Genomic DNA, 23,656 nt, shown 5'->3' with positions numbered 1-23,656 from the left:
AAAATATATTTTAGGAAGTATGTGCTCAGAAAGCACTCCTATTCTTAAGTAAAGATCCACATTGATCATGATCATTGTTAGTTTGTTTATTCATCACTTTTCTAGTCAGCAAATATATTTAAACAACTCCTATGTGCCTGGAATATGATAGAATTCATAGACAAAATCTCTACACTTGTGGAAACAGCATTTCAGCTGGTAAGACAGGCAACCAACTCATAAGTATACATATTTTATAAATAAAGGTAGCTGCTAAAGAGGAAAGGGAAGAATAGGGCACAAGTGTCAGAGCTGTGTGGGGATGTGAGCTACTCAAGAAGTGATGGATATTCGTATATGTCTCTATGGAAGACTAGTAACATCAGAAATAAACAATGATTCACTGGGGGAAACATTTCCCGTCATGGGAGGAGTAGCTGCGAGTGATGGGATGTGTCCAGGAACTATGGATACAAAGATGCTCAGGGCAGAGGGAGTAGGTAGGCAGGAGAGCCATGGGAGGTAATTTCAGAAACAATGGTGTTGAGGTGTGGGTGAGAACATTTGCTTTGCTGGGATCTGAAAGCAAAGCCTTGGGGAAGTTTGAGAAGAGGGATCATGCAGTGTTCTGAGGATAAGGGGTCATGGTTTTGAAATCAGACTGAGTGGCATAAGGATGAATTCAGTGAGGCTGTTTATTGAGTGATTTAAATAGAGTCCAGTCAGATAATACTAATGGCTTTGATTAGCAAAATGAAAAAGTGGTATCCAGAGCTGGGTTATTGGGGTGACTTCAGTATGTACTCACTAATATATTGATTTTAGACAGAGAGCAAAGGAGTACCAGCCTTACAATCCACACTACTAGAGAAGCTAGGAAAAAAGGAGGACCCTAAGAGAGACATACATGGTCTCCTGGAGAAGGGGAAAAGGACAAGATCTCCTGAGCTAATTGGAAGCATGGGGGAGGGCAGAGGGAGCCAGAATAAAGAGATAAAGAGAAGAGTTGGGGAGATGAGGACATGAGAGAGTAGGAAGATTTAGTGAGGGGAAGAATAGAGGAGAGCAAGAAAAGAGATACCATAATAGAGGGAGCCAATATAGGTTTAAAGAGAATTTTGGCACTAGGCAAATTTCCAGAGATCTACAAGTTTGACCCCAACTAGCAATCTAAGCAATAGTTGAGAGGCTACCTCAAATGTCCTTTTCCAATAATGAGATTGATGACTACCTTATATGCCATCCTAGAGCCTTCATACAGTAGCTCATGGAAGCAGAAGCAGACACCCACAGGTAAACACTGAGCTGAACTCCTGGAATCCAGTTGCAGAGAGGGAGGAGTGATGAGCAAAGGGGTCAAGATCAGGCTGAAGAAACCCACAGAAACATCTGACCTAAAAAAGGGGTTGCTCATGGACCCCAGACTGATAGCTGGGAAACCAGAATAGGACTGATGCAGACCCCCTGAACAACAATGTCAGTTTGGAGGTCTGGGCAATCTATGGGGCCACTGGTAGTGGATCAATATTTATCCCCAGTACATGAATGGACTTTGGGAGTCCACTCCACAAAGAGGGATACTCTCTCAGCCTAGACACAATGGGGAGGGTCTAGGCCTGCTCCAAATGATATGACAGACTTTGAAGATTCCCCATGGAAGGCCTTACCCTCCCTGGGGAGCAGAAAGGGGTTGGGATAGGGGGTGGTGGGCAGGGGAGGAGGGGAGGGATAAGGAACTGGAATTAACATGTAAAAGAAGCTTGTTTCTAATTAAAAATTGGTCTAATTACAATTATAAAAATAAAAAAGTAGTTAATCTAAAGAAAAAAGAATCATCTTTAATGACAGTGAAAATTTCATATGTATACACACACAAATATATACATGCATATATATTGTGTGTGCATGTTTATATAGATATTAATTTAGGAAGCATATAAAGGTATCTTTCCATATAGATTATGCTAGCATGTTTGTGAAGCCCTGATTTTATTAAGTACTCATTAAATACAAAAGTTTGTGCAGGACATTTTACTTAAGGAAGTTATCAATCAAAAACATCTCTGGAAATATCATCATTCTTGGTTGTGAGTTGGCCACGGATATTCCAGCTTGCAATCCCTGAACTTGGGAGGTTATGCCAAGAGGATCAGGAGTTCAAAGCCAGTGTTGACTACATAAATAATAGAAGGACTATTGTGGGAAATAAGAGGCCCTGTCTCATAGAACAGGTCTCCAGAAAACATTAGACTTTTGAAAGTCATTTAATGTCTGAAGAGTTCTTTTTACTTAGAATATGTATTTGAAATCAAAACAAGGGTCTGGAGAGATGACACAGCAGTTAGAGCACACTACTCTTGCAGAGGACCTATGTTTGGGTCCCAGCATCCATGTTTGACAGCTTGCAACTGCATGTTAACTTTGACTCCAAGGGAATACTCTTCTTTCCCTCACAGTGCCAGCAGTCAAATACAGAGAACATGCTTGCATATACATGATAAAAAAATAAAATGTTTTATTAAAAATGAAAAGTAAAGTGTTAAAACAATCATTTGCCTAAAATGATTAATACATTCTATGTTTTTAAATGTATCTATCTTTTTTTCAAAAGACTGTCATTGACAAACATAAATATGATGGAAATAGTATTGATTTATATGTTTAAAATAATTTAAAGTTGTACTTACTGGAATGATTCCATGTTCTATAGACGATCTGTTGTGAGATACATGGAGGAAAATCTGACCTCATAATATATATTGATAAAGCAAGATTTATTTCCATATTCTAGTTAGATTCTTTTGAATATTCTCTTTCGATATTAAAATAAACTGAAAAGTAGTTACTAAAAAGTTAGTTTTGGGCATTAAGGATGGTTTAGTGGGTAAAGATGGTTTGCTGTGCAAAAGTGAAGAACTAAATTAGGATGCACAGAACACACACAAAACTAGAGAAACAGTGGTGTGAAAACTAGACAAACAGTGGTGTGTTCTGTAATCCTAGCTCTTCTACTATAGATGTAGACAGAGATAAAAGAATGACCACAGCTCACGGGCCCACTAGACTGGCATATGTGATAGAAAAACAAGTCTCAAATATGATGGAAGGTGAGGATTAATACTAAAGTTTTCCTCTGATCTTTACACACATGTCATGGCATATACATACCTGAATATGAAACATTAACCTTTTCTTTTCTTAACACAAACAAATATTAATGTTTATGGTCACACCACACATCATCTGTGTCTGAGGTAGTGACACTGTCTACTGGCCAGCTGGGAGACAGTAGCTCTCTTAATTATACCAATCCCCAAGCAAAGGCACATTGCACTGTATTATATATGAAAATGCTTCATGTGTTGTTTGTACCACCAATTTTGTTAGCAAGGTAGTTACTTATAGGTCACTGTCAAGTTCACATTGTCAGAGATCAGTTTTCCAAAATTCCAGTTCTCACTATAAACAATGAATATTCTCAGTTATCTTCTTTGAAGTGTCAGGGTCTCCCCTTTCAAAAAAAAAATGTCTAACAAAAACCTAATTTTCAGTGAGTACAGTTATCTCAATTCATCGTGTCATGAAAAGTAACACTCCTGGAAAATACCTAATGGTGCAGTGGGCAGCTCTGTTGTTACACAAATGCTAGTCAGGGAACTTCTGTAAGCAGATGTATCAGAAGAACTTTGTAGATGCTACCTACCCTGTCACCATGAACAAGTTAACACTCCAAGGCAAGGATTTCATGTGGTTAATGATGTTAGTGCTTCATCTGGAATGTTCTTTTTAAAGACAATCCTGCTCCCATCCACCCCAGATACCCCCCTCTTCCTCCCCACCCCCTCAGCAATGATCACAAGTGTGCCTGGCTGTCCCTACCTTACTTCATGCTGAGGTACCAGAATAATTTTTCTATTGTTAGTGAAGATGTCAACAAAGTGACAATGATAAATGACATCTCAGTGTTATTTATAGATACAGAGTGTTCCCCCCTCCCCCCTGCTATTGGATCACTGAGAACATTTGGGTGGAGCACATACCCATGCTACTCCACAGGTCTATGGCCCACACTGACATTGCTGCTGGAGGGATGTGTGTTTTTCCCATGAAGGAACTGGCCTTGGGAAAGAGAGAGTCCATGTCATTTGGATAAGATCACATGCTATCCTCAATGCAAAGACAAAATCTAGCCTGCTTGATCCAGTGACTCTGAGAAGTTTTAATCTTTTCGCCTCACTTCTGCACTTACACATACATACAATAGGAGACTTCATGAAGAACCCAGGAGAAAGCATAAAATATGTTTGGAACCAGGAAGCTAGGGAGGATAATATAAGATTTACTGGAAAGATTGAAATGGAATTTGTGTATAGGGGAGATAATGTGCTGGGAGTAAATGAATAATCCTTTGAACAACTTTCAAAAAATATTGGATATGGAATGTGGGGCTGTGTGAACCTCTAGTGTGAGTGAAGACCCTGAACTTGAAGAGAGGTCCCTGAAGAGCACAAGAGGACAGTCATTGTTTTGTAATCTAATTCATATAGATGTGTTACAAAAGAGTATCAGATGAAGGAGAATAGGGGCAGAGAAAGTGATAATGGTTAGGGTAGCCAACAGAGCAAGAGTTGATGACTTCAACATTACTAAAAAGGAGAGACCAGAGGAACCAGATAAGGTTAGCAGTTCTTAACCTGTGGGTCGAAACCCCTTTTGGGGGAGTCTCAAATGACCCTTTCACAGAGGTTACCTGAAACCAACAGAAAACACAGATATTTATATTATGATTCATAACAGTAGTAAAATTACAGTTATAAAGTAGCAATTAAAATAATCTTATTGTGGGGGGTCACTACAACACAACTATATTAAATGGTGACAGCATTAGGAAGGTTGAAAGCCACTGAGACAAGGCAATGGTCAATAGAGTAGCAATTAGTGACCGAGAAGAAATCAAGAAAGCAATCCCATAGATTCTCAGCTTTAAAGGTGTTGGTACAAGCAAGCTACTGTTTTTCTCAGTTTGCTTACTTATTTCTCAAAAGGAATCCCAAAATATCTACTGTGAGATGGAATCTAGGTTTAAATATTCTGATCATTCTATCTGCTGATTCATTGCTAAATTGTTCATTTATCCTAAATTTCTCTTCTCTAGATGATGCCTCCTCATACCCCAAAATTATTACTAAGATGCCTCTTTCCATTCTTAAAGTGTTTCTATGGTTGATTTGTGAAGTCTACTGCAATGTTGTCATGTGGAGCTTTTGTGGGCTACCCTTGTTCCCTCTCTGCTGGCGTTACTCACAGGTCATGACCTACAATTATTCTTTTAGCTTATCACTATCAATACAGTGAATAGAGTCCATTTTCACAATTGCTGCCTTCAGAGAGAATTACTCAGGATGGAAATAAATATCCTCAGCAGGGAATGACTGGGGAGTGATGAGCTTAACAATGTTGATTCTGCTGGTGTGGCAAGTTGGCTGGCTGCTGGGGACTTGGGTTGGAAAGGGAAGGTCTGGAATCAGGGAGGAAACTCCAAAGAAGAATGTACTTAGTCTGTAGAATAAAGTCTTGCTGTGCTATGGTACATGGAGGGCCATTTGGGATAATAGGATGTTTCCTCTCCCCATGGTATCTATGAACCTGCTACTCAGAATGGTAGCATTTTGGAGTGAAATGACTTACAACATAGGTGCTTTTCCTGTGTTGAAGAAAAGGGTAAGTTTAAAGACCGCTGTGTGAATTCCAGGTTTCTACAACCCTCTCTGAAAGGTGACCCTCACAATCCAGAGCTTGCTTTTATATATTTGAGTCTCGCTACCTGGATGCCAGAATCCTTACTCATTCAGAGAACCTTTCTTAGGGATTGTTGATATATCAGACTTTGTGCCAGGCAATGGGGAGAAAGGAAGGATGATAAGAAATGGTCAAATGGAGATTTCTATATTCTTGTGGGGTGAAATGGACATACTCTGTGATTGCAAGTTAGGTTAGTGGCAAGCACAGAATGCTGAGGGGCCACAACAATGTCTCTTTGTTCTGTCCTTGTGAAGGGGGAAACCACCCAAGGCTTAAACATAGAAGTGTGTCTTTATGTTGCTGATGCAGGGCAGAAACTCCAAGTGTAGCATAGAGAAATAACTGCATAGGGAAGCAGAGGGTTAAAGTCCAAAGGTGAGAAAGCCGCAGATTCTAGGAGTGGTCACTCACTACAACAATGTATTTGACTATATATTTATAAGGCAGGCAACATCCAGGACACAATGTACTCCCAAATGTATTGTCTTCTTTTCACATTGTCGAATATACTGCACAAAACTTCATGAGTTATCAGTATCTTTCAAATCCTAACCTAACATTAAATCATATTCTTAATGTCAAGAACATCAATTTAAAAAGTCCAATAATGGTGGTGTTATAATAGAATGGCAGCCAGCATATGAGGGATTTGGAATAGAATTCTTTCCCAGAATGGTGCATGCAAGTTAAAAGATGCTCTGATTTTGTAAGGAAGCAGTGGTGTAATGTACAACATGTACATTTCTTTTGCCAACTATTGAGTAGCTTGGCTGTCCTCCTGTTTGCCCCAAATTTTTTATTAAGTGCTTCTCAGAGTCCTGAACAAATCCCAGATGGTTCACCAGTGGAATTCACTGACACAGCTGTGAAATGTTATTCCAGGTCTTATAGTGGACTGCCATTAGTTAAAAACATGGCTGGTCTGGTGAGCAAAAGATTTATGAAGGTTTATAATGTAGTCAAATAATATTGGGATCCATAATTAGTCATTATTTAAAATATAGCGAATCAGGCTACACATACACATTGAATCTTTATGTAGGAAAAAATGAGATGAGATGTCTGGAGAGAGACTGGAGAGATGCCTGAATTAAGAATGCATACTGCTTTTGCATAGGACTGAGTTCAGATTCTAGTAGATTCCAATTGCCTTTAACTCCAGAATGATGGGACCTAAGACCCTCTTTTATACTCAGTGGGCACCTGAGCTCACACACACACACACACACACACACACACACACACACACACACACACACACCACACACACACACCTCCGTACATATGGACATAATTATAAAGTGATAAAATATTTTTAAAATTTGGTATAAAAATACCTTGGTTCCTTTTTATGAAATAATCTTGATTCTATTGCACTGAAGCCCATCTCCGGGCTGATTTTCCAGGAGCTTGCAGCTTTGTCAGAGACTGCCCTTACCATGGGCAGGAGTACAATGATGCAAGTAGCCTTGCATATCCTTAAGCAAGCCTGCAGTGCCCAGATGAAACTTATGTGTTCACAGCTCTGCTATATTGATCCTCTCTTCCCAGACTTTTATGATAGAAGTCCAAGCCAGTTAACCACCACCATTCCAGCTCTTCTTAGTTAACCAAGATTTTTCTTAGCAACTTTGCTTCCCTCCTGAATACTAATGCAACCATTTGCTTCTTCTGGGGTTTTGCTCTTAGCAGCCAAGGTTGCCGGAGTGATTGGCATTTCGTAGAACTGAAAATTAGAATGGTGTAATGGTAAGGAATTCCTTTAGAGTCATAAAACCCCAGTATTGATGAGTCTTATGCACTGTGTAAGCTCAGATGAGGCAAGCCTCTCTGTTTCAATTTCATTAGCTCTGAATAATGGTGCTTAGTGCTCAAGGCTGTTGGGAAATTCAAATGAAAATACATATCTCCTAGATCATGTACAAAGCTTTTAAAAAACTGCATAGCACATAGTAGTTGCTCAATAAAAAATGATTCACACACATAATTTGTATTCCATTCAAGGGTCTAGTCAGTCAAGTACTTGCCTAGAAATGTACAAAGCCTTGGATTGAAGTCCCAGCACCACATACAACCAGATATTTAGGACCATGATACAAACCTTGGTACATGAGCTACCTTGTTGGAACCCGTTTCCTATTATGGGATGTCACGTGCTTCCTTAATACATGGGTGAGGGGCATGCCTGTCCCAACCTATTGTGTCAGACTTTGTAGTTTCCTCAGGAAAGCCCTTACCTGTGAGGAGGAGTGGACTGGGGGTGGGCTGGGGAAGCAAGGGGTGGCTGGAGGAGGGATTGGAGGGAGAACTGTGGATGGAATGTAAAATGAAATTTAAAAGGATTAATATATTATAAAACGACAGAAATTTGTGATACATGTCCATATTCCCAGCACTTGGGAGGTGGATGTAGGAGGACCAGGAGTTCAAGGCTAGCCCTTGTCACATAATGAACTCAAGGACTGCTGGGGCTACATTAGATCCTATCGTAGGGGAGAAAATTCTTTCTCTGCATTTTTATATGTATAGAACCAAAATGAAAATCCTGTGTGAGATGTTTATATTATGAATGCCAGAAGCAGACGAGTCAAGTTGGAGACATGCATCTAACTTCTCATCTGTCCCTTCTAACAGCACTGAGGTGACTGGGTCCCTCAGTTTTCCAGATAAGATTTCTGAGGTCAGAGAGGTTGACTAAACCATTTACATTCACAAAGACTGCTGATGTTCACATTGAATGGATGGGTGTTGCATGTCATCATGCATTCATATCTTCAAGCCACTGCTTGTATTTTTTGAGGTGTGAAGAATTCAGGCTCTGTCAGGGAGGACTGTTGTCCATTTGTTCACTTGTTGAAAAAGCTGTATTCACAGAGTGTACATAAACACATGCGCGCGCGCGCGCACACACACACACACACACACACACACACACACACACACACACACACAAAGAGAGTGAGAGAGAGAGAGAGAGACAGAGAGAGAGACAGAGAGAGACAGACAGAGAGACAGAGACAGAGACAGAGACTGAGACAGAGACAGAGAGATGTAGTGGATGAAGTTAAGTTGCAGATACTGTCCTAGGATTGGAAATGATCCTCCCATGATCTGTAAGGTCCCAGTGGGCTTTGACCAGGTAACTAACTGGCCAAGGGATGGAGAGTGTGGAATCCTGTTTTACTTGGCCCACTAGCCTGGGCACCTGTGGTCTGCAGCTGCTCAGGTGGAGGGCACCATCTTCTCAATTGTGCAAATAGCACCAAGTGGCCTGAGTTGGCGTCAGTGTGGGACTAGTTTATCTTTGCAACATACCAGCCAGCACTCTATTGGCATGAAAGACTCTGAAGTCACCAGGGTGAATTGGAAAATGGTGTGGAGGAAACACAGAACTGTTTGTTTGTGAGCAAAGTTCAAAAGAAGTTTCCACTAAAACACTATATTGAGGAGAGAAGAATCCAAGGCAGTTAGGTAGCTTCAAGGACCCCAAACTCATTATTTGAAAGGTATGTGAAAAGGGATTTGGGAAAATTCCCCTTATAGTGCAAGCATTTTTAGACACCTAGGGAGCATGTTTAGATACCTAGAACTACTATCAGCAGAAGAGGAAATGTAAATATTAATGAAGTGAATGGCCAGGCATTTTAAAAAGAGCTTTTTGCTCTTGAGTATCTTTTGTACAGAGGAAAGATCGTTAAACTTTAAAGGGATGTATTTTCTTTTCCTACTGTATACTCGACTTCTATAAAGTATTGCCTCCTGCCAGATACTTGGCAATGCCTTTCTGTTTTTTAGGAGGGGCATTTGACAATCTATAAAGTGGGTCAGACCCAAGGTGGTATGAATTTATAATAACACAGATAAGAAAGAAACAAATGGAGGTGATAGAAGAAGATAAGCTAAGGCTGCCTTACTTTGTGACGTGATAGAAGTATGAAGAATGAAAAGTTGTTGAGCTGTGAGCTAGCTGAACTGTGATTTAAGGAATCTCAGTGAATGTGAAACATGGACCTGGAAATGAGATGCTTAGACAGAAGTAAGTTCATATCTGCCTCCTAATGGCAGATAAAAATAACTAACGTGTGAGTCATTTTCTGTTCCTTGGAATCAGTTTATAAAAAAGCATTCCTGATAATTAGCTCAGCAAATCTTTATTTCTATCCAGAATATATATTCACAAATGATTCTCAGCTTATTATAGCATTATATGATAACCCCATTGGAAGTTGAAAGTAATGTAAGTCGAAGTGTCTTGAGCACACCTTAGTGTCACAGCCTACCAATGAAGCAAGCTGCAGTGTTGACACCCTCTCTCATCATGTGACTGGCTGGGAGCTGTCATGTACTGTTGTGAACAGCATAGAGAGAGGATGCTCCATTTGTTGCTAACTGGAGGCAAGGTCAAAGTTCACAAACTAGAATAAGAATTCTTCAGATCCACTACACTTTCACAACTATGTCAAGTTAAAATTATCATAAGTAAAGTCATTAGAAGTCCAGAACCTTTTCTATACACATGCACAAGTACATGTTTGTATACACATACACAGATAACACAGATACATACATACATGTACATATGATTGAAAAGCTCTACGTCAAGTCATAAGAAGTCCAGAACCTTTTGTATAAACATAAACAGGTACATGTTTGTATACATATACACAGGTACATGTTCATGCACACACACCGGTACATGCATGTACACATGATTTCTGTGAAAAACATATAGAGAAATATATATCTACATATCTTGATTTGGACCTTGATGGCTGTAGACATCCCATTGTCCAGAAATAAATTTCCAGTATAAATGCAGAAGTTTCCTTATAATCTTTGATTATATGTAATTTCCAAATACTTGTGCTAGTTCACAAGCTGTGGAATGGCCAGAACCATGTAATGATAAAAGCTGATTGAGGTAACTGGCATCATACACTCTTACCATTTTAGATTAGAGACATCTTGGAGTTTTAGGTCCAAATCCTACATAATTAACCTGGTATAAAGGAGATCTTCCTCATTATCCTTTTCCCTTTGACATGACCATAATTTCCATATCTGCAAACCCCTTAGTGAGTGGCAAGGGCTTTCTGCTCGGTAATTCAGTGAGTTATACAGCAATTGCCACTTGGTTCTTCAATGAGTTCTGCATTTTCATATTTTGCAATCACTATTATTATTATTGTCATTATTATTGTTATTGGTTTTTCCTGGTAGTGGTTATTTTGCAAGCTTGCAATAGAATGCAGAGGAATCTACCTAATAACATGGTTCCCCAGTGGGGGCATATAAACAAACACTTCCTGCTAAGAATGTGGAATTACTTTAAGAAAATAACAGTTAGAGCTAGGGCCTGTATTAGGAAGGAGGCTGAGTGGGTGAAGTGTTTGCTATGTAAACACAGAGACCTGCATTGGGATCCCCAGCATATTGTCTAAGGCCATCTTAGTTATGTAAGACCTTAATCATATTCTATTCATCTGGATTTTCTACTTGTCCTTGTCATAAAAGCTCTGTCTATCCCAATTCAGTCAGATTTCATTTCCCCATTTATTGCCTGGATAAACTTTGCATAGGTTAAACCAAGGATCACCTGTTAGCATTTAAAGACAGTTAATCTGTTATTTATGTTTTATTCTCCCTATGGCCACAATTGGTGCTTTGTTCATCATTTGATTTTAGATTTACTAGGAAACCAGGGATAGGTTTGTTGAATATCATTGAAATACTATTACTGCTAATTTTAAAACACCACTGATTTTCCTCTTTGAAAAGTCATTGCTAAAAAAAGTCTATTATTTACACTTCGGAGAGAGCAAAACCTCTTAAAAAGATAAGGACTCATAGTACTTTGCTTAAAATTTTGTGACTCACCAGGAGGAAAAGTACTTCAGGAAGGAAGGCAGGAAACAACCAACATATCTATACTTTGAAATGATTCAGTCTTCAACTTTAAATACCATCTCAGAAGATTTAACATGGCACCATTTTTAATATTCAAATCCTGCCTTTTTTCAGCCAGGCTTATTTTTTATACACCCACAACACATTATAAGCCAACAGTTTACAAGAGAATAGAGTTCCTTGAATATTTTCATGCTGCTGATCATGGCAATGGTGTGCTTCTTGGAATTCAACCTCAATTTTCATGATCATAAGTGTTTTAGCCTTTGTTGCACAATTTTCCTTTTTATACTGAGATCCATGAGACAAAAGTAAGACATAAGAACACATCCCATTTTACAAAATGTGATCATTCTTCTCTGCTTACTTGTGGTGAACAACCTTTCGTGGTAATTTCAAGATGGAAAGAGGTAGTCACACTGTGACATGGTGTGAGCACAAAAATATGTTAAAAATCACAACAGTGAAGTAAATCCTTTTGGAAGAATAAAGGGGGCATGTTTTACTGATTTAGAGTTCACTGAAGATTTCTTAACATTGCACAAAAAGAATCAAAGCATTAAAATGCCTTTCTAACATGGTAGTTCCAAAATAAAATAATAGGGCATAGACTGGAGAAAAATGCAAAAAATTAAACAAAAGATTTGTGTTTAGGCTATCGGGGTATTTATAAGTCAACATCAAAGACTTGGATATACATCTCACTAAAAAACACATACAAACAGAAATGAGTAGCTAAAAATAGATTCAGTATCAACGAATGACCAAGGTGGAGATGCCCAAAATTCTTCTACACATTCCCACAAAGTCAAAGAGAAACAAAGAACCTAAGAATTCCACACTCCTCAGTTAGTAAAGTCATTAGAAATTCCATGAACTGAAGGTAAATAAGCAAAGTTGCACTTAGATTTTGAGAACAAATGAACTCTGAAGAGTTAAACTTAAAATCACTCTGCATATAATTTGCCTGTTGCTCTCCTCGGTATTTATGCAAGAATAAAGAAAGTGTATTCTTTCGAAGAGAATGATCCATGATTATCTGCTGCTGTTAAGTTTATAATGGCCAGTAAGAGGAAACAACAAAAATGACTAGCAACAAAAAAGTGAATAAGCTAATCATGATATATCCACCCAGTGGGAAATTGCTTAGCAATAAATTATCAATAAAGGCAAGAATAAGGATGAACCTCAAGATGATGCAAAAACAAAAACAAAAATACAGGAGCTGGGCCTCTAGTTCAGCTGGTAGAATGTTTGCCTAGCATACACATGGCACAGTGTTTGAGCTCTAGCACTGAGTAAACCAGGTGTGGTGGTACCACCCATATCCCAACACTCAGAAGGTCGAGGCAAAAGGAAACTCATCTTCTGCTATGCAGCAAGTTCAAGGCTGGCTTTGTTTATATGTGACTATGTCTCCAAACACAAAAATGATGAATGCATTTATATAAAATGCAAACTGTCCTGTAGTAATGTACTATTTGTAGCATTGGTTTGCTGGCTTAGACATGGTTGATATGAAGAGAGCTAGGAAGACATTAAAGACAGACACAAAGAAACTACCGAGTAAATGTGTTCATGTCCTTATTATACAAAGTATTTTGCAGATGTGAACATAGGAAAAAATCACCAGATTGTACTGTGCAATTTATTGTATGAAAATCATAGCTCATTTGGTCTTCATTTAATTTTGGTATAGAGAACCTATCCAGAAAACTGTCCATTTCTTTTAAATTTTCCAGTTTTTGAAGTATGAACTGATGATTTTCTGGATTTCCTCAGTGTCAGTTGTTATGTCTCCCTTCTGATTTTGTTAATTTGGATATTCTTTCTATCATTTTTGGTTAGTTTGGAAATGGGTTTGTCTATTTTGTTGATTTTCTCAATGAACTCTTTGTTTTATTGATTCTTTCTATTGCTCTTTTTGTTTCTATTTTATTGAATTCATCCCTCAATTTTATTATTTTCTTTTGTCTACTCCTCCTGAATGAGTTTGATTTTCTTTTATGGTTGTTCTAAAGCTTTTAGATATTTTGTTAATTTGCTCGTGTGGGATTTCTCCAACTTCTTTATGTAGGTATTTAGTACTATGAATTTTACTCTTAGCACTGCTTTCATAGTGTCCCATAAGTTTGGGTATATTGTACATTCATTTTATTAAATTCTAAGAAATATTTAATTTATATATTTCTTCCTTGACCCATTGGTGATTTAGTTGGGCATTATTTAGTTTCCATGAGTTTATAGGCTTTCTAGAAATTGTGCTGTTGTTGAATTCTAACTTCCAGCCATGGTAATCTGATAAGATACACAGTTATTCATATATATATATATATATATATATATATATATATATATATATATGAAACAAGCTTGTTTTACATGTCAATCCAGTTCCCTCTCCCTCCCCTCCTCCCCTCCGCCCTCACCAACCTCCATCCCATCCCCTTTCTGCTCCCTATGGAGCATTATCTGCTCCTATGTCATTATCATTTGGAGCAGGGTCTAGGTCCTCCCCACATGGGGTTATTCTAATTTTTCTTTGTATCTTTTGGGATTTGCTTTATAACCAAGTATGTGGTCAGTTTTAGAGAAGGTTCCACAGGGTGCTGAGAAGAAGGTGTATTCTTTTGTGTTTGGGTCTTAAGTCCATTTGAATCATATCTATTAGATCTGTTATTTCTCTCTTAATTTTCTGTCTGGCAGACCTGTCCACTGGTGAGATTAGGATGTTAAAGTATCCCACTATTAGTATGTGGGGTTTGATGTGTGATTTAAGCTTTAGGAATTTTTCTTTTACAAATGTGGCTGCCCTTGTCTTTGGGGCATATATATTCAGGATTATGCCTTCTTCATGGATTTTCCTGTGATGAATATGAAATGCCCTTCATCATATCTTTTGATTACCTTTATTTTGAAGTCTATTTTGTTAGGATAGCTACACCTGCTTGCTTCCCATCCCTCATCCCTATCTTTCTACCCCCTCACAGTTTACTCAGGAGATCTTAGCTATTTTCCCTTCCTGGGGCCCCTCCATGTGTGTCCCTCATAGGGTCTTCATTTTTACTTAGCTTCTCTGGCATTGTGTATTGTAGCCTGATAAACACCTTCAGTAATGTGGCAGGCTACAAGATAAAATCAAAACAATCAGTAGCCCTCCTATATACAAATTGTAAACAGGCTGAGAAAGAAATCAGAGAAAAAAATCAACCTTTACAATAGCCACAATTAACATAAAAGATTTTTTTGGGTAACTCTAACCAAACAAGTAAAAGACCTGTATGAGAAGAACTTTAAGTCTTTGAAGAAAGAAATTGAAGACAATATCAGAAAATGAAAAGATCTCCCAAGTAGGATCAACATAGTAAAAATGGCAATCCCACCAAAAGTAATCCACAGATTCAGTGCAGTCTCCATCAAAATCCCAGCACAATTCTTCACAGACCTTGAAAGAACAATACTCAACTTAATACGGAAAAACAACAACAAGACATCAAAAAAACCCAGGATAGCAAAAACAACCCTGTATAATAAAGGAACTTCAAGAACCCTCACAATGCCTGACTTCAAGTTCTACTTTAGAGCTATAGTAATAAAAACAGCTTGATATTGGCACAAAACAGACACATGGATCAATGGAATCAAAATGAAGACTCTCATACTAATTCACACACCTATTAACATCTTATTTTTTTTACAAAGAAGCCAAAATTATGCAATGGAAAAAAAGCATCTTCAACAAATGGTGCTGGCATAACTACATGTTGACAGGTAGAAGAATGCAAATACATACATATATATTGGCTGACACAAAACTCAAGTCCAAGTGGATCGAAGACCTCAAGATAAATCTAGTTACACTGAAACTGACAGAAGAGAAAGTGGTATATAGCCTTGAATACATTCACATAGGAGACCACTTACTAAATATAGCACAGACACTGAGAGCAAAAATTGATAAATGGAACCTCCTGAAACTGAGAAGCTTCTGTAAGGCAAAGGACACAGTCAATAAGACAAAATGGAAGCCTACATAACAGGAAAAGCTGGGGTTCACCAACCCCACATTTGACAGAGGGTTGATCTCCGAAATATATAAAGAACTCAAGAAGCTAGACATCAAAATACCTAATAGTTCAATTAAAAATGGGATGCAGATCCAAACAGAATTCTCAACAAAAGAAACTTAAATGGATGAAAGACATTTAAGGAATTTGTGAACATCCTTAGCCATCAGGGAAATGTAAATCAAAATAACTCTGAGATACCATGTTACACCTGGTAAGATGGCTCAGACAAAATTGGCTCTAACAAAATTGATGATGCTTTTCAAGGTCTCAGTCTACCTGCCTCCAGCCTGTGACCCTTTCAAGGCATTCATGTATCCTTAGAAAGCAATATATTATTTTAACTCATAAATCAGGATTTCAAGACAGTTTAACTTTTCAAAAATTTTAATGATTTCTTTTCTTCCCCCTTTCATAGTCATGCCAGCAACTTCCCAAGACAGAGGCAGAAAGGCTCTGTCTTATGAAATTTCTGTTATATGTTGGTGACACTTTGAAGGACACTTTAGTTTTGTAAATGTGGTTATGAAGAAATGTATGAAATTGAACCATGGCAAGCACTGATGAGCAAATGGAATGTGACACTGAGTCAACTACCATCTACACATTACATCTGATCACCTTTATTCTTTTGCAGCATCCAACTTTATTGCCAAAGTTCCCCTGCAGCTAGCTAATATGGGTGAGACAGCCCTACTTCTCCATCTGTAGTTGGAATGACATCAGTACACAAACATCTGGATATCTTTCCATTTCAGGAACACTGTCACACATTTCTTAAAATAACAAGTAGACGCAAAGCACTGGAAACACTGGAAAGCCCCACAGCAATGGAAGTGGTTGTGTTGTGCTTATTTATACTGTACCTCCTTTTCCATATGCCTCTGTACAGCTCTTCTTTGAAAGAGATGGTTTCATTGCAATTTGAAAGGCCATAGGCTTCATTTAAAGTTTGTAAATATTTGTTTGAAGTTAAAATATGATTACATTATTTTCCCCCTTCTGCTTCCTCACTCAAAACTTTGTCATACCCCCTTGCTATCTCTCAGCTCCATGACCACTTTTTCTTTAATTATTAAATTGTTACATACACACATATGCATAAGTATATAAATAAATCTGTTGAGTCCATTATGGATCATATATATATATATATATATATATATATATATATATATATGTGTGTGTGTGTGTGTGTGTGTGTGTGTGTGTGTGTGTGTGTGTGTGAGTTGTGTAGATTTGACATTGAATCAAAGACTACATATACATTGGATCTGATCATATTTATTCCACTGCAGCATTCAACTTCTTTGCCAAAGTTTCTCTGAAGTTCATATGAATTAGAGAGCCCTGCATCTCTATATCGCTATATGTAGTTGGTATGATGTCTGGTGTGTGTGTGTGTGTGTGTGTGTGTGTGTGTGTGTGTGTGTATGTACAGACACACACATTTAGTACCAAGTGGTCAGCCATGAAATATCACACACACACACACACACACACACACACACACACACACACACATATATTTCATCATCCACATGAATGACTGACCATTTGGTTTGGTACCAGATAACCAACTAGAAACCCCCTCATTCCTGAGGAAGACTAAATTTTCTGCTCTCAGCATTCCTTAGTTGCCATAATTCTTTGTCCATGGGTGAAGCCTTGTGGAATTTCTCCTGTCCATTTTAGTATATCTGTTGTTGTTGTTCTTGTTCAGGTATTGTTTAGGTAGCCATATGTTGAAGCATTATTGGTGAAGTGTCTCCATATTTCTAGGAAAAACAATCTTGTGAAGGATTTCCTTATCACTGGCTCTTCCAATCTTTAGGCACCCTGTTCTGCAATGTTCTATGTGCCTTCAGTGCAGGAGTGATATTGTAGATATACCAATTAGAACTGGGTACCCCATGATCAGTTATTCTCCTCATTTTGACCACTTGTGCTTTCCTGTAGTGGTGTTCATCTGTCATAAACAGAAGCTTCTTTGATGAAGAGTGAGAGCTACACTTACCTGTGGGTATAAGTATTTAGAATGCTGTTAGGAATTATGCTGGTTGAGTAGAGTGGTGTGGTGGGAGTAGGTTCTCCTTGCATGCCCATGACCTCACTTACCCTGGATAGTTGTATAGGTTTATATATAATACCAGGCATGATTTATCTCCTATTGAGCAGGCCTTAAGTACAAACAGAGAAGTGTTGGTTACCACCAACAAAGCAATGCCACTGTTGCACCCTTAGGGATATTTTGCCATGTTGTGGCTGTTATGGTTAATAGGCATCACATTTACCTAGGACTATTGGTTGCTACTTTCCCTTGAACGCTTGCATAACACCTAAGGGGGGAAGCTTTCAGGTTCTCTGACCAAAGTGCATGGTGTCTTACATACCTTCAACCTCTGGGAAGCAGCAAGGGCAACTGCAATAGACCATATTGCTTGGGGAGACTCATGGAATCCCCTGAACAAGAACTCAAAAGAGGGTTTATCATACATGGTATTTAGGCTTTTGTTGCAAATCATGTGTCTCATCTTGGGAACACCACCCATCCAAGTGGTTTAAAATCACTTAGACTATATATGTATACAAATACACTTATAAGTGTCATATGTAATTTTAGGTAAATAAAAATATTATTCTTTATAACTTTTTCAGACATGCTTAGTGTTATTTTACCCCTCCTTCTCTATGACCTCCCTCTCCTCTCCTCAATTATCTCCCTCTCCCAGTGATTTCCATTGCTCCTTCATAGCATTTGTCTTGTGCTGTTCTCCTGTCATTCCTTTCCCTTGATAATTGTACCAGAATACATGTAAATATTCCTGTGGACATACCATGTTTGCCTATGTTGACTTCTTTAGGCTAAATGCTATTTCATCCTTTACTTGTAAGCCAAGTAATATATTACCAAAACTATTTTAAACCATTGTGGACAAGGACATTCTACCTTAATTTGATGACCTTCAGCTGCTTCTATGAGGAGCCTATTTCTGCATACTAACTGTAAGAAAATACTATGGATATACTAGTTAGAAAGACCAATGGTAAAAATAAAAAAGAAAAATCAATGGCATATGGAACACAACAGATTGATGGATGTATATTTAATTTTATGCCCACTATGTAGTCGAAATTTTAGAAAACATCCTTTAAGAAATATATGTCTTTATGAAACTTAGCTGTAGTGCTGAGCTGCTAAGAACCCCCCCCCCCAAACTTTGGCTGTCTTTTATTTGTAAAATCTCTGCCAAGGTCTTATGAGCCTTAAAATTATAAAACCTAGACAATTCCAAAGGATTTGTATAAATACAAATGCTGTTAAGAAGAAGGTTATAGAGATGAATGCCAGGATTAAATCAATTCCACCATGCCTTTAATGAGAAGCATTCTCATATCATAACAATAGTGCCATGCCCAATGCAGCCAGACTAGGCTTAAAATCATGGTTGACATTGAATTTCTATGCATCATATGCTGATAGAGTTGGCCAAGCTACTTATGCCTGGTCTAGATCACCAAGAAGAATCAGATATAGCAATAGGATTTGACTCTTAGTTTGAGGTGTCAGATAATATTTTACTTGTTACAAATATGAAAGGTGTGACTGATCCAGTTTAGGGCAACAAGGACTTTATTTTCTAATTTGTCAAAGCCAGAGGTTTGGTGATGTCAGCCCTCTTATCTTGTATCCCCTTAGCTCCTTGACTTTCATGACTTCCATTTGCTGTGGGCTTTGCAGGTCACAGCCGTTGAAACCATCATTGAAGACTGTGGTGACCAATACAAAACAGGAACATTATTATTATTATTATTATTATTATTATTATTATTATTATTATATTTGGAGCACCCCATGTTTCTTTTATTCAGAAGAGGAAGACATTTGAAGGAGACCTCAATCATACTGATATATACCTAGCTTAGTAAGGTTGGGTGACAAGTCTACCTACAATAATCCTGATGATCTTAGATCAGTCCACACCCTCTGGAGCATCTCAGCCTCTTTGAAGAATGTGGCCACTTCTAAAGGTGAGGTAGCTGAACAAGCTGCCACATTCAGCTCTAGGAAGAAAGGCAGGCATGATTGTTAGGTTGACAACACCAGTGCTGTTTCTTGGAACTCAGAGCTCCTTAACCTTGTAAAGTTGTAGTTACTATTTGTATCTCCAGGAGAATTAAAACAATCACACAAGTTTACCTAAAACTGAACTTTGTCACACATTTAGTGGCAAGAAGAAAATTGAATACAGAACCTCACTGTACTTTTTAAGCCAATCAAATTGTAATAACCTTTCCTACACTATTCTAATTTGAGTTGGAGATCCCTAAGAAAAGTGCAGTTCTCAAAAATGCAGTCCCTAAAAAAAATCTTATAAGAATATAAGATTTATATTCTCATCACAGACCTAAATACAGTCAGTCCTGGAAAGAAAATAGTTATCACTAGCCATCGCATTTGCACATATTCCCGAAGATATTTGTGATGATTAATTTGTCAGATTCAGTTAAGTACATTTTCTTCTCCCCAAGCTATAAACATTACCTTCTACAAGATCAGTGCTAAATACTTTAATACCTAAGCATCCATTTTTCTAATATAGGTTAACTTCAAAGCTAAAACCCGTGGATGTGGCATATATTTACTTATGTAAATAAAACAAAAAATATGACCAAGTCTCCAAAGTATACCCTTTATTCTACAACCTAGTTCTTCATGCTTCCCATCTTCAGAGTGTGGGCTAAATTTGCTCCATGAGCCAGCCAGTGCTGGGCAGAGCACTGTCAGAGTGGAGTTGATCTAAATGAAAATATCCTTCATATTTGTCTTCATAGTCTTGTGTCTTCCCTGTCTACACTTGAAGACTACTGACCCAAAACCTGGTTTCCACACAGTTCCCTCAGGTGGAAATGTTCCCTCTTGCAGAGCATTATCTTATCTTGCAAGCTTCCTATGTCATCCCTTACTGTGAGCAGTCCCATTGGAAGAAGATAATTTAAAGATTCATTTATTTTTAACTTATATGTTTATGTTAACTTACCTGTTTATGCTATATATGCACAGGTGCCCATGTAGGCTATAGGGTATTTTGATCTCCTTGAACTGGAGTTACAAGCAGTTGTGAGCTTCATGATGTGGGTGCTAGGAATTGAACCCAGGTTCTCTGGAAGTGCTGGGCATGATCTTAATTTCTGAATCACTTCTCAAGCCCCTGAAGGAAAATATTTCTAAAAGTAATGTTTATGTAGGAAAGTACTGCCTTTTAGCTTTCTGACTAATGCACTACATACATGTTATTTTTAAAACAACAGTAAAGATAATGAGTAGACATTAGTAGGTATTTAAAATGGTCTTGGAAGCATAACTTTCTGAAATGAGACTTTTATTTTCTGGGAAGTGATAAATTAGAAATTCTAGGTCTCTATCGCTATTCCCAAACTTAAGTCTAAATGGATCAAAGACCTCAACATAAATCTAGCCACATTGAACTTCTTAGAATAGGAAATGAGAGGTACCTTTGAACAAATTGATACAGGAGACTGCTTCTGACTTAACACCAGGAGCACAGACACTGAGATCCACAATTAATAAATAGGACCTCCTGAAACTAAGAAGCTTCTGTAAGGCAAAGGACACAGTCAACAAGATAAAATGGCAACCCATAGAATGTGAAAAGATATTCACCAACCCCACATCTGACAGAAGGCTGACTTCCAAAATATACAAAGAACGCAAGAAGCTAGCCATAAAAATACCAAGTAATCCAATTAAAAAGTGGGGTACAGAACTAGAGAATTCTCAATAGAGGAATCTAAAATGGCTGATAGACACATAAGAAAGTGTTCAACATGCTTAGCCATCAGGGAAATGCAAATAAAACAACTCTGAGATACCATGAGTATCTTGCTCATGTCAGAATGGCTAAAATCAATAACACCAATGACAGTTTATGCTGGAGTGGATGTGGAGAAAGGGGAACACTCCTCCACTGCTGGTGGGAGTGAAACTTGTACAGCCACTTTGGAAATCAGTATGGTGGTTCCTCAGGAAAATAGGAATCAGTCAACTCAAGATCCAGCAATTCTACTGGATCTTTTGGGCATATACCCAAAAGATGCACATTCATACAACAAGGACACATGTTCAACTATGTTCATAGCAGCATTATTTGTAATAGCCAGAACCTGGAAGCAACATAGATGCCCCTCAACTGAAGAATGGATAGAGAAAATGTGGTACATTTACACAGTGTATTACTAGTCAGTGGAAAAAATTGGAATCTTGCAATTCACAGGAAAATGGATGAAATTAGAAGAAACCAACTTGAGCGAGGTAACCCAGTCACAAAAAGACAAACATGGCCTGTACTCACTCATATATGGATTTTAGACTTAGAGCAAAGGATTACCAGTTTATAATCCACACCAAGCTGAGAAGCTAGGAAACAAGGACCCTAAGGGAGACATACTTGGTCCTCTGGAGAAGGGGAAAGGGACAAGATCTCCTGAGCTAATTGGGACCATGGGGGAGGAGAGAGGGAGTTAGGAAAAAGAGGGGAGGACATGAGGGAGCAGGAAAATTGAGACAGGGGAAGAATAGAGGAGGTTAAGAAAAGAGACACCATAATAAAGAGAGCTGTTATAGGTTTAAAGAGAAATCTGGCACTAGGGAAATGTCCAGAAATCTACAAGGATGACCCCAACTAAGAATCTAAGCAATAGTCAAGAGGCCACCTTAAATGCCCTTCCCCGATAATGAATTTGATGACTCCCTTATATACCATCCTAGGGCCTTCATCCAGTAGCTAATGGAAGCAGAAGCAGACACCCACAGCTAAACACTGAGATGAACTCCTGGAATCCTGTTGTAGAGAGGGAGGATTGATGAGCAAAGGGGTGAAGATCAGGCTGGAGAAACCCACAGAAACAGCTGACCTGAACAAGGGGAGCTCATGGACTCCAGACTAATTGCTGGGAAACCTCTGGTAGTGGATAAGTGCTTGTGCCTGGTGTACAAATGGACTTTGGGAGCCTACTCCACATAGAGAGTTACTCTCTCAGCTAGACACACAGGATGGGGAGGGGGTTTATATGCTCTGCTCCAAATGATATGACAGACTTTGAAGATGCTCCATGGGGAGCAGAAAGGGGATGGGATAGAGGATGGTGGGCGGTAGGGGAGGAGGGGAGGGAGAGGGAACTGGGATTGACATGTAAAACAAGCTTGTTTCTAATTTAAATAAAAAATACTTGAAATTTTTAAGAAAAATTCTAGGCACAAAAATGGAGATTGGCCAGGTTGGGTGACACATGCATGCAATCTCAGGACTTGGGAGCCTGGATTACTTTGTGTGTGTGTGTGTGTGTGTGTGTGTGTGTGTGTGTGTGTGTGTGTGTGTCTGTGTGTGTGTGTTGGAGGTAGGAATGCATGCATGAGAATAACCTATGTGGAATAGAAAGCTCTGGGCCTCGATGAGTTACAGTGTTGAGATATTGTTTTAAGACAAAGCAAAGTTTAGAGAAGGGGAATTTGAATTGGCTTGCCTCCATTCTCTTAGAATTGCATGCTGTGATTTAGTATAAATATTTATCCTTTACAGTAAGACAGAGATTTTATTGCTGTTTGCTTTAGCTAAAAAGACTTGACTGGGCATCTTTCAGGAGCTCTTCCTTCCTTGTCCTTATAGTGATCAACAATCAGCATGGTGGTTGTATAAGAGCAAAGAGCCCCAAGTTTGGATAAACCACAGGTCCAATGCCAACCATGCCACCACTGGGTATATGCATTCGACCTTCTAGCCCTTTTCTTATTTTTATAATGGCTGTAAGTCTCTCTCTTTCTTTCTCTCTCTCTCTCTTTCTCTCTCTCTCTCTCTCTCTCTCTCTCTCTCTCTCTCTCT

The sequence above is a fragment of the Cricetulus griseus genome, chromosome 7 (assembly GCF_003668045.3).
Source record: "Cricetulus griseus strain 17A/GY chromosome 7, alternate assembly CriGri-PICRH-1.0, whole genome shotgun sequence".
In the NCBI taxonomy this organism is placed as follows: domain Eukaryota; kingdom Metazoa; phylum Chordata; class Mammalia; order Rodentia; family Cricetidae; genus Cricetulus; species Cricetulus griseus.
Note: the sequence above shows the minus strand (reverse complement) of the source record.